This window comes from Oncorhynchus clarkii, chromosome 9 (assembly GCF_045791955.1).
Source record: "Oncorhynchus clarkii lewisi isolate Uvic-CL-2024 chromosome 9, UVic_Ocla_1.0, whole genome shotgun sequence".
NCBI lineage: Eukaryota > Metazoa > Chordata > Actinopteri > Salmoniformes > Salmonidae > Oncorhynchus > Oncorhynchus clarkii.
Window position 1 is genome coordinate 14832175 of NC_092155.1, and position 17034 is coordinate 14849208.

Here is a 17034-nt window from a genome sequence, read left to right on the forward strand (position 1 = left end):
TCAAGCAGATGGGTTTTAAAGTTAGAATACCTTTATTTACTATGCATAGACCATAATAAACACAACTTGTATATTAAGTTACCTTTTGCATAACTTCAATTCCAAATATGTGGTTTAGAGGCTCCCTCTGGAGGAGTCTGAAGAGTGAAGGTATGAGCAGTCATTTTTTATTTATTTAACCTTGATTTAACTAGGCAAGCCAGTTAAGAACAAATTCTTATTTACAACAATGGCCTAGGAACAGTGGGTTAACTGCCTTGTTCAGGGGCAAAACAACAGATTTTTACCTTGTCAGCTCAGGGATTTGATCTAGCAACCTTTCAGTTATTGGCCCAACTCTCTAACCATTAGGCTCCCTGCCGCCCCAATCATGACTAAACAGATCTTCAAAACACTATTTTGCATAGTGCCACTGTAATGTAGGTACTTTATAAGTAAGAGCGAGGAGGAGGAGGTCAAAGGGCTAAGAAGATGGCTCCATGAACTACCCTTGAGTAATGAACATTCATATTGCAACGTACAGCCTAACCTATGGATCGTGCACCCGTGAAATGGGGTATCAACCTACTTAGTGACACACACAGAACACAACTGTGTAGAGTTTACACGAATATTATCTTCTTAGCTCTTAGCGCAAGACTTTGACTGTGGGAAATCAGCTCACTATGAAGCCTGCTATGCGTATTCAACATACATCTTGGACTGTACAGCCTAAGCCAGCAATTGTGCACCCATGACATGGTATCAGCATTTCAGTGACACACACGAGAACACAACTAACATTCATATTGTAGTCTGGCATCCCAGACATCACATACTATACTCATATTCTAGAATGAACGGTCAAGAGGCTCCCTCTGGAGGCTGATTCAGTCTAAAGACTAAGTTACACATTAACCCTGATATTTGGCATTACAGTCAAGTAGTTTAGTGTGAATGAGATCACTGAGGTTGATTCTTGTTGAAAAAAACATGTTAGATTCTAGTTTCAGTAGGTAGCACCAGGGTTGTGGTTTCAAGTCCACATTCAAACACAAAAGTTTACAAAAGATGATAAGACAAGATTACAACAAATGACTGTTAATCATCATGCTACTCATACTGTTAATATGTCACTTCTGAGTCTGAGTAATATTTTTTGTCTCTAAACAAGAATAGGATGCTTGTATCAGGACAACTGAGTTACATCCTTATGCCAAATTAAACCAAATACTCATTTCAAATCTCATGTCTATTCTACATCAACAAAATAAGTGTTTTTCAGCAGGCAATCGTATGAGGTGGGGTTAACGGGGAGACCCTGTGATATAATAGACAGCCAAATGGTAAATTGCATTTTGTTATAAAGAAAGGACTAATCTTTTTGCTAATGCACTTCCACAAACAAAATGACTCTACTAGCTGTAAATGCTTGGCTGGCAAATTTGCCTACTAGTTTATCAAGCAAGGTATTTTTGAATACAACTTTTCAAATATATATAACCAGATACATAACCAGCAGTCAGTCTATGGTCTAGCTACCGGTATACTCAGCAACACTGCACTGGGGACTAACGAACTCCAACCACCTATTCGACATAATAGTCCTTCAGCAGGGCATGCTATGTAAACTCTACATAGTTGTGTTCTCTGACTGGCACTGGAATGCTGATACCCCATGTCATGAGTGCACAATCTCTAGCTCAGGCTGTACAGTCCAAGATGTATGTTGAATACCCACAATAGGCTTTATAGTCAAAGTCCTGCAATAAGAACTAAGATGCTAATATTTGTGTAAACTCTACACATTTGTGTTCTGTGTCACTGAGTAGGCTGATAATCCATTTCATGGGTGCACGATCCATACCTGAAGATGTTCAGTGTACGTTTGTCCCCAATGCAATTCTAAATGCTATTACATTCACAGTTTGAAATTAACTAATTATTGCATTTTGTTTAATTTATATAACACCCCGATCTTGGTAATCATTATCTAGTTCAAATATGGCATGATTCCACTATATGTATCCGTTTGAATTACTTTCAATGGGGGACTTTAATTTTGAAAGCGAACCACAAATTCCAATATTGTGGCTAGTCCTTGTTGTATCCAACTTCACACAGGTATGCATGGCAGAGATGTTGACAAATGTCCAACACATGGCGCAGTTGTTAATTTGGCACTGTTGATCAGCACACATTTGGATTAAAATGTCCAGAAGACAGGAGAAGGAGCGTAGCGGAATGTGTTATGCATGTTAAAAACTGGTGAGTTTTTCTAATGATAGAGTAGCAACCCGTATTATCGGCATATTCAACAGCTTTTAAGACATATTACCTTCAACACTGTTATCTTGTGATCAAGCCATCAATGTTTTGTGATTATTGGTGTTGTAAAAATGTTAGCTAACGTGTTAGAAATTAGCATGTTTAACATTTCAGTGGAAATACTACGACTAGCAGATTTTTGATAAACGGTTTAGCAAAAAAATATGTCCAGTATTATTGGCCACCTTACTGTTTTGTTCAATTACAAGATATGTCCGTTTAATTTTGATACAAAAATAGTGACCAACCTCGTATCCGAAGTGTTTACTAGATAGTTGGCTAGCCTTCCGATAAAACAAAACATGACTTGTGTGAAATCCGCTAGCTACATTTAGGAGGTAAAAAGTTTGATTTTAAAGGATGTGTGGTCTGTCGTACAGTCAAATGTTTAAATATACAGCGTGTCCCCAAAAAATTGAAAACTCTCAAAACCCAACGTACATAAATTGCAATGAAAATCGGTGGTCAGCTAATTAGCTAGAAGGTTGTCTGTAGTTGCAAAAGTTACCTTCATTTTCCAGTCCATTTAAATGTTGAGCTCGATGTGATATAATCCTTTAACCTCTAGAGTGTCCTAAATTAGGGGGTGTCCGATGTTGGGGAAAAATAGCTAACAAGTATGCATTTGCACACTGCAGTCAATGCACAACAGACAGATGCGCTGTTTGTTTAATTGTAACGTCGGCTAGAAATTTTTCTCAGCAGTTTGAGATGTGTCATACCGTAGCTTGGACAATGGAGTAGCTAGCTAGATAGTGTTTCAAAATACCATTGTATGCATTGTAAGGTGACAATTTGAATAAGTTGGATGTTGGTTTTGAACTGATTTACATTCGCTAGCTAGCCATGTTTTGTGGGAAACTGTAGGACTGGCATTTGGAATTGAGCTAGCTATCAATAGCTTGCTTCTGTGTTGAGGTCAGATGTTGTTGGGCTATAGCAAATAGCTGAAGTAATTTGTGTAAAAACCATCCATAATCAAATATAGCTACCTTTATTTTCCTGTTCGTTAGCTAGAGGTGTGGTTAAGGTTACGTTTAAAATCAGATTTTATGAAGAACAATTCTAGAACTAGGCGTTACCGTGTTAGCCACGTGGGCGATAGCGAGGAGCTCTCCTGTCAGGCAGCTTCTGGCGATACCTTTCAAAGTAACCAGGAAGACAACGGTTACGGATGACATCACAGGCCACGATAACAGGCTGGGGAGTACACGCAGAAACTCGTCAGCCAAGAGGACCTGCAGTATGTGTGCAATATGTATAATGCATGTGGCTGTACGAGACAATGTATGTATTATGTTGAATGTATTTTGTTTACAGCAGTACTCTGCCTCTAAGACAATTTCCCCTCTGGGACATTAAAATGAATGCTAGCCTACTTCTTGTAGGACGTGTTGATGTAAACCGTGTACACAGCAAGCGGCCTGGCGCTGATTCAACTTGTTGCGGTTGTACGTGCCCTGGTGGGTCCACAGGCTGGTGCCATGGCCTTTGCAGATCTGCTGGACGTCAAGGTCGTGTTTCTGGTACTGGTTCTTCCGCAGAGGCAGTTTCTCTTCAGGTGTAGTGTGTTTCAGGGTAATGATCCCAACTTCTCAAACAATATATTTAACACTAGTTACAGCTAGCTCACTATCACTTAGCTAGCCTAGCAATCTTAGTCCAGATGTTAATGTTGCACTTACTGTTATTAATCCATGTAGTTTCTCTGTTTTCCTCAAATATTGGGTAGCCTAGTGGTTAGAGTGTTGGACTAGTAACCGGAATGTTGCAAGTTCAAATCCCTGAACTGACAAGGTACAAATCTGTCTTCCTGCCCCTGAACAGGCAGTTAACCCACTGTTCCTAGGCCACCATTGAAAATAAGAATCTGTTCTTAACTGACTTGTCTAGTTAAATAAAGGTAAAAAAAAAAAAAAACACAATAAACAATATATAACGTAAACTCACCCCATTCCGTGCAAATGTGCGCAACCGCAACATTCAAACGAGGCTACAAAGAAAACTAATGGGACTGTAGCGACTGTGTTGACTTCAAAATCAGGGGTGTGAACTAGGTTTCTATTCAAGTGTTGATCGACATGGTAATGGCTCTATAGTATTGGAGAAAAGTTGAAAAAACGGACCCTCTGTTACATCGTGACGTGTCATGTCGTATTGTACAGCATGCATAAAGCAACTATTTCTGTTATACAATCTCTCTCCACTTGGTGTAGCACTTCTCTCATCGTTTAAAAACAAGAAATGGACAGTAAGGGGGGGTTACCTTCTCATTTTTTGCGTCATCATTGCATGCGATCATCATTCCCAAAGCCGCTGTTTACTTATCACCGCCCTAAAAACCTGCTTCAAATTCGACACAAACCTTCAAATAGGTATGTAATGACACATTATATAAACTCTTTATTGTGTTTTATTTACATTTTAGAGGCGATAAGGTGATAAGTTGGACAGATCGAGTGAAAAAAAGCTATTTTCCCACACATCATCTCTCCTTCTCACTATCACGCCTTAGTTTCGCTACCCCACCCAACATTTTTAAAAAGACCCGACGGGGCTCATTGCCTGCTTGAATTGCAGAACCGGGCAGCGTTTAGGTCATGTAATTGATTCTGTTGGAAAGGGGAGAAATTGTGCTTTACAATGGTATTGACATTACAGTTGATCTGGAAGTATTACTTTTTGGGTGCTAAAATAAGGGCAATTGTACGGACCAAGGCGATGTACGAGTTTACGTGAGTTTACGTTACTTGTAGTCTTTTATCTATAAGCTATGTAGTCAGTCGGGTACCTTCTCCACTTATGCCGGGAATTGGTGTTGAAGGACAAAGTTGTTGTAACTGTTGTTGTTGTGGCACGTCCTCTGACATGGTCGGCGGTTGTAGGGAGGCTGAGCGATGCTGATTGTCTCGTTGCTGTCATTTGTTGTTGTTCTGGTCACTGCTGCATGAGCTCTCCTTGAGTGACGTGAGTGATAGCCAAAAGAAGGATTGCAGTGAGACGAGTGATGTTCATTCTGTCTGCTTTGACCAGAGAGAGAGAAAGAGAGAGAAGGAAGGAAGGAAATAGTTAGATCATGTAAATGAAAGTATGTTAAACTGTAATAGGCCTACATTAGGTTTGGGGTCAATTCAAATTTTAGGTTATTTTGATTTGAAATTCAAAAATAGAAAAACTTTTGAAATGAATTGTTTCTACTTTTTAGTTTATTGAGAAGTCATTTGAAAATAGTTGACTTTTTTCAAATTTTCGAATTGTAATTTAAGTTTGCTTCCTAAATTGACTGCCGTCAATTCCGATTGACCCCAACCTGGCCTCACTACGGAATCCTTACACATTCTCTTCCTCCCAAAAATTTGACCTGGAGTTGTTCTGTCTGATGCCATTCTCGTTATCTTGCTCAAAATCCATTTGAGCATACCGAAGGGCCTTCTATATATTAGTGGGAAAACACTGACACCACCTGGGAGAATTCGTACACTAAAATGTTATGGGATGATCCTAAAACTGATGTGTGAATTATTGTCAACATCATCTTTTCCTGTACTTGTTTGCATTATACAACAAATATGTTGGCTTACTGCTACTAGTAAGTATATAGTACAATTGTTTCCTGGGGCTCTATTCAATCTGTATCATTGAAGCGTTACGGATTGCGCGATAGCTTTTTAAAAGTAATTTCCGATTGAGCTGACATATGCAGTGTTAACCGTGAATGCAATCTCCGCTAACGTGGGAACATTGTTTTTAAATTGTAATCACGTAACTCTCGCTATAAGGACTGAATAAAGCCCTTAGTTGCATAAAACTAGGTCTACCAGCAGCATTGGTTTTAAATTGTATAGCTAGGCTTATTAATTTCTCGTAAGCTATTTATTTATGCAACTCTCGTATCTTATGTTTGTGTATTTATGACATAACACAGTTAAGAATTCACGAGTATAGCTACAGTATACTGATTATACATTACTTAATATGAGTATAGTTACACTATACTGATTACACATGGGTTTACAGTGGGGCAAAAAGTATTTAGTCAGCCACCAATTGTGCAAGTTCTCCCACTTAAAAAGATGAGAGGCCTGTAATTTTAATCATAGGTACACTTCAACTATGACAGACAAAATGAGAAAAAAAAATCCAGAAAATCATATTGTAGGATTTTTTATGAATTCTTTTGCAAATGATGGCGGAAAATAAGTATTTGGTCAATAACAAAAGTTTATCTCAATACTTTGTTATATACCCTTAGTTTGCAATGACAGAGGTCAAAAGTTTTCTGTAAGTCTTCACAAGGTTTTCACACACTGTTGCTGGTATTTTGGCCCATTCCTCTAGAGCAGTGATGTTTTGGGGCTGTTGCTGGGCAACACGGACTTCAACTCCCTCCAAAGATTTTCTATGGGGTTGAGATCTGGAGACTGGCTAGGCCAATCCAGGATCTTGAAATGCTTCTTACGAAGCCACTCCTTCGTTGCCCGGGCGGTGTGTTTGGGATCATAGTCATGCTGAAAGACCCAGCCACGTTTCATCTTCAATGCCCTTGCTGATGGAAGGAGGTTTTCATTCAAAATCTCACGATACATGGCCCCATTCATTCTTTCCTTTACACGGATCAGTCGTCCTGGTCCCTTTGCAGAAAAACAGCCCCAAAGCATGATGTTTCCACCCCCATGCTTCACAGTAGGTATGGTGTTCTTTGGATGCAACTCAGCATTCTTTGTCCTCCAAACACGACGAGTTGAGTTTTTAGCAAAAAGTTATATTTTGGTTTCATCTGACCATATGACATTCTCCCAATCTTCTTCTGGATCATCCAAATGCTCTCTGTTACTAATGGTACTTTTAGGCTTTGTTACTTATGTCCCAGCTCTCTGCAGGTCATTCACTAGGTCCCCCCGTGTGTTTCTGGGATTTTTGCTCACCGTTCTAGTGATCATTTTGACCCCACGAGGTGAGATCGTGCGTGGAGCCCCAGATCGAGGGAGATTATCAGTGGTCTTGTATGTCTTCCATTTCCTAATAATTGCTCCCACAGTTGATTTCTTCAAACCAAGCTGCTTACCTATTGCAGATTCAGTCTTCCCAGCCTGATGCAGGTCTACAATTTTGTTTCTGGTGTCCTTTGACAGCTTTTTGGTCTTGGCCATAGTGGAGTTTGGAGTGTGACTGTTTGAGGTTGTGGACAGGTGTCTTTTATACTGATAACAAGTTCAAACAGGTGCCATTAATACAGGTAACGAGTGGAGGACAGAGGAGCCTCTTAAAGAAGAAGTTACAGGTCTGTGAGAGCCAGAAATCTTGCTTGTTTGTAGGTGACCCAATACTTATTTTCCACCATAATTTGCAAATAAATTCATTAAAATCCTACAATGTGATTTTCTGGATTTCTTTTCTCATTTTCTCTGTCATAGTTGAAGTGTACCTATGATGAAAATTACAGGCCTCTCTCATCTTTTTAAGTGGGAGAACTTGCACAGTTGGTGGCTGACTAAGTACTTTTTTGCCCCACTGTAGTTGGTAAACCAGGCTAGGCAATCATTTGAGAAACCAAAGCTGTCGAGTCTGCCAATAAGAATGTTGTGATTGACAAGGTCGAAAGCCTTGGCCAGGTCGATCAATACGGCTGCACAGTAATGTCTCTTATCGATGGCGATTATGATGTTGTTTAGAATCCTGAGCTTTGCTGAGGTGCACCCATGACCAGCTCTGAAACCAGATTGCATAGTGGAGAAGGTATGGTGGGATTCGAAATGGTCAGTAATCTGTTTGTTAACTTGGCTTTCGAAGACCTTAGAAAGACAGGGTAGGGTAGATATAGGTCTGTAGCAGTTTGGGTCTAGAGTGTCACCCCCTTTGAAGAGGGAGATGACCGCGGCAGCTTTCCAATCTTTGGGAATCTCAGATCATACGAAAGAGAGGTTGAACAGGCTAGGAATAGGGGTTGCAACAATTTCGGCAGATCATTTTAGAAAGAGAGGGTCCAGATTGTCTAGCCAGGCTGATTTGTAGGGGTCCAGATTTTGCAGCTCTTTCAGAACATCAGCTATCTGGATTTGGGTAAAGGAGAAATGGTGGGGGCTTTGGCGGGTTGCTGTGGAGGGTGCCGGGCAGTTGACCGGGGTAGGGGTAGCCATGTGGGAAGCATGGCCAGCCGTAGAGAAATGCTTATTGAAATGCTCAATTATAGTGGATTTATCGGTGGTGACAGTGTTTCCTAGCCTCAGTGCAGTGGGCAGCTGGGAAGAGGTGCCCTTATTCTCCATGGACTTTACAGTGTCCCAGACCTTTTTTAAGTTAGTACTACATGATGCAAATTTCTGTTTGAAAAAGCTTGCCTTAGCTTTTCTAACTGCCTGTGTATATTTGTTCCTAACTTCCCTGAAAAGTTGCATATCACGGGGGCTATTCGATGCTAATGCAGAACGCCACAGGATGTTTTTGTGCTGGTGAAGGGCAGACAGGTCTGGCGTGAACCAAGGACTATATCTATTCCTAGTTCTACATTTTTTGAGAGGGGCATGCTTATTTAAGATGGTGAGGAAGGCACTTTTAAAGAATAGCCAGGCATCATCTACTGACGGGATAAGGTCAATGTCATTCCAGGATAACCCGGCCAGGTCGATTAGAAAGGCCTGCTCGCAGAAGTGTTTTAGTGAGCGTTTGACAGTGATGAGGGGTGGTCGTTTGATCGCAGACCCGTCACGGATGCAGGCAATGAGGCAGTGATCGCTGAGATCTTGATTGAAAACAGCAGAGGTGTATTTGGAGGGTGAGTTAGTTAGGATGACATCTATGAGGGTGCCCGTGTTTACTGATTTGGGGTGGTACCTGGTGGCTTCATTGATCATTTGTGTGAGATTGAGGGCATCAAGCTTAGATTGTAGGATGGCCGGGGTGTTCAGCATGTCCCAGTTTAGGTCACCTAGTAGAACGAGCTCAGAAGATAGATGGGGGAAATCAATTCACATATGGTATCGAGGGCACAGCTGGGGGCAGAGGGAGGTCTATAGCAAGCGGCAGCAGTGAGTGACTTGTTTCTGGAAAGGTGAATTTTTAGAAGTAGAAGCTGAAATTGTTTGGGTACATACTTAGCCTGCAGAGTTCTGTATTACTCTCTATCTTTGCAGTAGATTGCAACACCGCCCCCTTTGGCAGTTCTATCTTGGCGGAAAACATTATAGTTAGCGATGGAGATTTCACGGTTTTTGGTGGTTTTCCTAAGCCAGGATTCAGACACGGCTAAGACATCTGGGTTGGTAGAGTGTGCTATTGCAGTGAGTAAAACAAACTTAGGGAGTAAGCTTCTAATGTTAACATGCATGAAACCAAGGCTTTTACAGTTACAGAAGTCAACAAATGAGAGCACCTGGGGGGTGGGAGTGGAGTTAGGCACTGCAGGACCTGGATTAACCTCCACATCACCAGAGGAACAGAGGAGAAGTAGGATAAGGGTGCGGCTAAACGCTATACGAACTGGCCGTCTGGCACGTTCGGAACAGAGTAAAAGGAGCAGGTTTCTGGGCAAGATAGCATATATTCAAGGCATAGTGTACAGACAAAGGTAAGGTAGGATGTGAGATCTAGAAGAAAAAGAAACGCACACCTATTTAGGTGAGGTGCTGGCTAGCGGAATAAAAGAGAGCCGCACACTCTAGGAGCTCAGATGCAAAAATTTAGTAAAATGTTTGCATCTGAGCTCCTAGAGTGTGCGGCGCTCTTTTATTTTCAAGGTAGGATCTGAGTACATTGGAGGTAAACCTAGGCATTGAGTAATGATGAGAGAGATATAGTCTCTAGAGATGTTTAACTTCTTGCTCCTACTTGAGACGCAGATGTCTCAAGTAGACACCTGGAAATGCAAATGCCCTACGCTAAATGCTAAATGTACTCGTTAAAACTCAAACGTTCATCAAAATGCACATGCAGGGTATTGAATTAAAGCTACACTCGTTGTGAACCTAGCCAACAAGTCAGATTTTTAAAATGGGTTAGCAAGCAAGCAGTTAGCAGGGGCTAGCAGTTACAGACCGGGCAGGCAAGCTAGCTGTTAGCAGACCGGGTTAGCAAGCAAGCAGTTAGCAGGGGCTAGCAGTTAGCAGACCGGGCAGGCAAGCTAGTAATTAGCAGACCGGGCAGGCAAGCTAGCAGTTAGCAGACCGGGTTAGCAAGCAAGCAGATAGCAGGGGCTAGAAAGTTAGCCTTTGGGGGATGTCGCGATGGGGGTAAGTCTGTTTTTGCCTCTTCGTGCGGTGACATCGATAGACCAGTCGTGGAATTAGTAGGGTTCCAAGTAGCTCTAGGTAGCTAGCAGGCCTAGCTGGTTAGCAGAATGGGCCTTCAGCGGGCGTTGCGCCTGAGGGGCCTGTTCGAGTCCTCGGGCAGATTATGTTGGTATTCCAGTCGTAGGGGATCTGCAGGGTTCCATGCCCCATACCGGCTGTAGAAGCTGTCCGGATATTGTAGCCCAGGAGTCTGCTACGGTGGTAGCACAGGAGCCCTGGCCGGGCTAGCTTCAAGCTAACTGGTGCTTGCTCTGGGATGGAAACGCTAGCCAGGAGTAGTCATCCGGGATTGCGGTTAGCTAGTTGTGAAGATCCAGATGAAAATGTTCAGGTTGCGGTAGGGATCCGGGGGTAAAAATAATAGGTCCATTATGCTCTGGTTAGAGTCACATTGTTCAAACTGGCGAGAGCTTTCCGAGCTGAAGGTTAGCTGATGACCGCTGGCAATGGTTTGCTGACTGATAGCTGGTAGTTAGCTGGCTAGCTTCAGTTGAGGGATTCCAGATCCGAAGTAAATATGAATACTTTAGAAAAAAAAGCAGATCCACGCCACATTGGGTGAGGCGGGTTGCAGGAGAGTATTTAGATGTTGAGGTTTAGCTAAATATTTGTAAAGATATGTGAAGAAAAAGATGTAAAACCATATATACAAGGGACACGACAGGACATAGACGTCTGACTGCTACGCCATCTTGGAATTTCAGGATTGATGATACAGTGGTAGCAATACATAATATCTGTTGCCGTTTATATTCAGAACCACGTTCCTATGAAGCTTAGAGAGGATCTCATATTAAATACTGTTGAAGAAATGTCTTCAAATTCATCTGCCTCACCTAAGCCCATTCTGGTGGGAAGCTGCTATAGACCACCAATGTCTAGCAGACAGTCTCTGGATAACGTGTGAAATACTTGATAATGTATGTGATATCAACAGAGAGGTATATTTTCTGAGTGATTTCAATATTGACTGGCTTTCATCAAGCTGCCCACTCAAGAAAAAGCTTCAAACTGTAACTAGAGCTTGTAACCTTGTCCAGGTTATCAGTCAACCTACCAGGGTAGTTACAAACAGCATGTATTGATCTCATCTTTACTAATGCTGTAGAAATTTGCTTTAAAACAGTATCAAAATCCATTGAATGCAGTGATCACAATATAGCAGCCATAGATAGGAAAACCAAAGTTCCAAAGGCTGGTCTAAGAATAAAAGGTAACACAATAGGGATTCCTATGTTGTTGATAAATAATGTTTGTTGGTCTGTGGTGTGTAATGAGGAGGAACCAGATGCTGCACTTGACACATTTCTGAAAATTGCTTATTCCAGTTACTATTAAGCATGCACCCATGAGTGAGTTTGGAAAAAGTGAACAAATGATTAGAAAGTGTTTGCCCTTAGGCCTGGAGGGAAGCAAAAGTACTTCTGCTACCCAAGAATAGGAAAGCCCCCTTTACTGGCTCAAGTAGCTGACCAATCAGCTTGTTACCAACCCTTAGTAAACTTTTGAAAAAAATTGTGTTTGACCAGATACAATGCTATTTTACTTTCAGATTTTCAACACGCTTATAGGGAAGGACATTCAACAAGCACGGCACTTACATAAATGACTGATGATTAGCTGAGAGAAATGTACGATAAAAAGATTGTGGGGGCTGTTTTGTTAGACTTCAGTGCAGCCTTTGACATTATCCACCATAGTCTGCTGTGGATAAAGAGTTACCTGCCCAACAGAACTCAGATGGTGTTCTTTAATGGAAGCCTCTCCAACATAATCCAGGTAGAATAAGGAATTCTCCAGAGCAGCTGTCTAGGAGCCTTACTTTTTTCAATCTTTACTAATGACATGCCACTAGCGTTGAGTGTAGCCTGTGTGTCTATTTCACAGCGAGTGAAATGACTGCAACACTTAACAAAGAGCTGCAGCTAGTTTCAGAAATGATGGCAAGGAAAAAGTTAGTCCTAAATATTTCTAAAACTGAACACATTTTATTTGGGACAAATCACTCACTAAACCCTAAACCTGGAATTGTTAGTTAGATTACTTGTTGGTTATTACTGCATTGTCGGAACTAGAAGCACAAGCATTTCGCTACACTCGCATTAACATCTGCTAACCATGTGTATGTGTGACAAATAAAATTTGATTTTTCGCTACACTCGCATTAACATCTGCTAACCATGTGTATGTGACAAATAAAATTGTATTTGAGTTGATTTGATTTGATTTGACCTAAACTAAATCTTGAAGTAAATAATGTTGAAATTGAGCAAGTTAAGGTGACAAATTTTTGGACTGTAAACTGTCATGTTCAAAACATGTTGACACAACAGTAGCTAAGATGGGGAGGAATCTGTCCATAATAAAGCTCTGCTCTGCCTTTTTAACAACACTATCAACAAGGCAGGTACTACAAGCTCTGGACTACTGTTTAGTCGTGTGGTCAGGTACCACAAAGAGGGACCTCGAAAAATTACAATTGGCTCAGAACAGGGCAGCACGGCTGGCCCTTAAATGCACATGGAGAGCTAATTGTTTTTGAAAGAAGTGTTGACAGGCTGAATGCACCATGGTGTCTGTTTAAACTACTAGCGCACAGCTCGGACACCCATGCATACCCCACAAGACATGTCACCAAAGGTCTCTTCACAATCACCATGTCAAGAACAGACTATGGGAGGCTCACAGTACTACTTAGAGCCATGGATGCATGTAACTATTCCACATCAGGTAACTGATGTAAGCAGTAGAATCAGATTTAAAAAACAGATACAAATACACCTTATGGAACAGCAGAGATTGTGAAGAGACACACATACAGATGATAAGACAAGCACTCTACACAAACGTACACATGGATGTTGTATTGAAAATTTGTGATAACGGAGTAGTGGCCTGAGGGAACACACTAAATGTATTGGGTAAAGTGTTAGGAAATGTAATGTCATGTAATATTTAAAGTATATATAACTTCCTTAAAGTTTCTGGACCCCAGGAAGAGTAGCTGCTGCCTTGGTAGCAGCTAATGGGGATCTTTAATACAAATACAAATAGCCTACTTTATGTGGTTGAAATACTATCAGCTTTTATGATGAAGACTGCACCTCTACAGTTGGTGTCAAACTGAGCATTGTATTCTCTTAATTAAATAAATCACATTTCTCCACTCCTGTTCCCAAGTCCAAATTCTGCCTACATTTGATGTATAATTTTCATTAATTTATTAATTTTTTTAATAAGGCTATGTGAGAGGTTATAGACATACAGTCAGTGTCCAGATTTAAGTTTCCATGTAACCCATCTAGACAGTAGACTACATTTTCCTGGACATTCCATAGGCCTATTAGGAAGATGGCGCCGACAGACATGGCAGCTCTGCTCCTGAGCAACTTTGCAGTACTTCGTTTTTTGTGTGTTTTGTGTTATTACATACAGACTGAAAGAATATGGATATAAGAGTGACGGTAACTCACCAGCATTACAACCAGGTTATCATGCGGTGCTTTTAAGAGGCTAGTTAAGGATCATATTACCTCCACCTTACCTGATACTCTAGACCCACTTCAATTTGCTTACCGTCCAAATAAACCCACAGACAATGAAATCGCCATTGCACTGTACACTGCCCTATCCCATCTGTACAAGATGAAAATATTTGCGTCTGAATGCTTTTCATTTACTATAGCTCAGTCTTCAACACCATAGTACCCTCCAAGTTCATCATTGAGCTCGGGGCTCTGGGTCTGAACCCCTCCCGGTGCAACTGGATCCTGGACTTCCTGAAAGGCTGCCCCCAGGTGGTGAAAGTAGGAAACAACACCTCCATATTGTTGATCCTCAACACAGGTTCACCACAAGGTTGTGTGCACAGTCCCTTCCTATACTCACTGTTCACCTATGACCCATGACGAGACAGCCTGAGGGCCCTGGCGAGGTGGTGCCAGGAAAATAACCTCTCCCTCAACGTAAAAAAAACAAGGGAGCTGATTGTGGACTTCAGGAAACAACAAATGGAGCACGCCCCTATCCACATCGACAGGACCGTAGTGGAGAAGGTGGAAAGCTTCAAGTTCCTAGGCGTACACATCAATGACATTCTGAAAAGGTTCACCCACACTGACAGTGTGGTGAAGAAGGCGCAACAATGCCGCTTCAACCTCAGGAGGCTGAAGAAATCAATCTTGGCCCCTAAGACCCTCATATACTTTTACAGATGCACAATTGAGAGCATCCTGTCGGGCTGTATCACTGCCTGGTATGGTAACCAGAGGGTGGTGCGGTCTGCCCAACGCATCAGCGGGGGCACACTGCTTGCCCTCCAGGACACCTACGGCACCCGATGTCACAGATAGGCCAAAAAGATCATCAAGAACATCATCCACCCGAGCCACTGCCTGTTCATCCTGCTATCATCCAGAAGGTAATGTCAGTACAGGTGCATCAAAGCTGAGACCAAGAGACTGAAAATCAGCTTCTAGCTCAAGGCCAACAGACTGTTAAATAGCCATCACTAGCCGGCTACCACCCGCTTACTCAACCCTGCACCTTAGAGGCTGCTGCCATATGTACATAGACATGGAATCACTGTCTGCTTTAATAACAGAAAACTAGTCACTTTAATAATGTTTACATAGTGCTTACTCATCTCATATGGATATACTGTGTTCTATGCTACTGAACTTTTGTCAATGCCACGCCGACATTGCTCGTCCTAATATTTATATATTTCTGATGGAAAACCTGTGTAAGACAACCGCATTCTTTGAGAACCTGTAACAGCTGTTGGAAGGAGAGGACCAAGGTGCAGCGTGGAATGTGTCCATATTTATTTAATGAACACTGAAATCACAAAAATAACCACGCGACCGACCGAAACAGTTCTGGCTGGTGCAGACACACAACAGAAAACAACTACCCACAAATCATAGAGGGCAAACATGCTGCCTAAGTATGGTTCTCAATCAGAGACAACGATTGCCAGCTGCCTCTGATTGGGAATCATACCAGGACAAACACATAGAAATAGAAAACCTAGAAAACACAACATAGAATGCCCACCCCAACTCACGCCCTGACCAAACTAAAACAGAGACATAAAAAAGGAACTAAGGTCAGGACATGACAGAACCTCTGCAGCTTTATCTGTCTCTGGCTCCTAGTATAACACTCCTTCTACAGGCATATACAGCATGGCACCAGTGTAGAAAACAACAAAAATGAAAAGTATTATATTAACACTTTAATTTATGAATACTTGTGATATTCATATAATATTAAAACATAATAATAAGCTAATGTCACCTACCAGTCCTTTAAGGAGGAGAATATAAAGTCAAGCCCTAGGCCTACGGTGGCACAACAAGTGTGTGAGTGTGTGTGCTGTAAAGTGGCACACTCATTGGTGATCTCCTCACCCAATCAAAAGGGTGAGGACACACCTTGTCACTGTCGATTAAAGGGAGGCACATTTGGACTACTCCATGCAGGAAATGACCAATGCCTCTGACTTTTTGGCCTTGCTATACACGTAAAAGTAAGGGTAGAGTTTCTCAGTGAAAGACTGGTTTGTGAAAGAGTAGATGTGAGATTTTTCATCCACGTCGTAGAAGGAGACCTGACCCCTCTCATAGTCCACATAGATCCCAATTTTTCTAGGCCTGGGGTTCAGATAAAGATTCTTAAGGGGGGAGGAATGAACCTTATAATCAAATCCATATTTTCCCAGTGCAAAGAACCCATGCGCTGAGTTAATTTGAACCTCTTCCTTCCTGTTAATTAAGTCTACCCCTTCCTTTTTCGAACATTCTGTTAAAAATCGCGCAACTTTTCAGCGTCCTGCTACTCATGCTAGGAATATAGTATATGCATATGATTAGTATGTGTGGATAGAAAACACTCTGAAGTTTCTAAAACTGGTTAAATCACGGCTGTGACTATAACAGATCGTGTGTTTCATCGAAAAGCGCAAGAAAAACTGCTCTCTGAAAGCTAAAAATTATTTCCATGCGTCACTTTCATGGGTTGTTAAAAGGGCACAAAATTAATTATGGACCTGCATGCAATTCCTACAGATTCCACACGATGTCGCCATTGTCGTCATTTTCCAGGGACTTTTTTCTTGGTAAATCCAACTAACTGGATTCAATTTCTTCCGGTCTCCACCAGGATGTTTTGAATGTGCACATTGGCAGCCATTGATTTGAAGACGAGGAGCTATTGAATACACATCGCCCTGTAATCATTTTGATAAATTATAAACGTTTACTAATACCTAAAGTTGGATTACAAAATTATTTTGAAATGTTTTGTGAAAGAGTACATCTGCGTCTCAAGTAGGAGCAAGAAGTTAACTGTTTCCTTGGCAATGCCTACATCCCAGTCATTTCTTAGGCCCACCTGAACCTCCCAGTAATGACATCCAGAGTTAATGCCTTTCTACCCC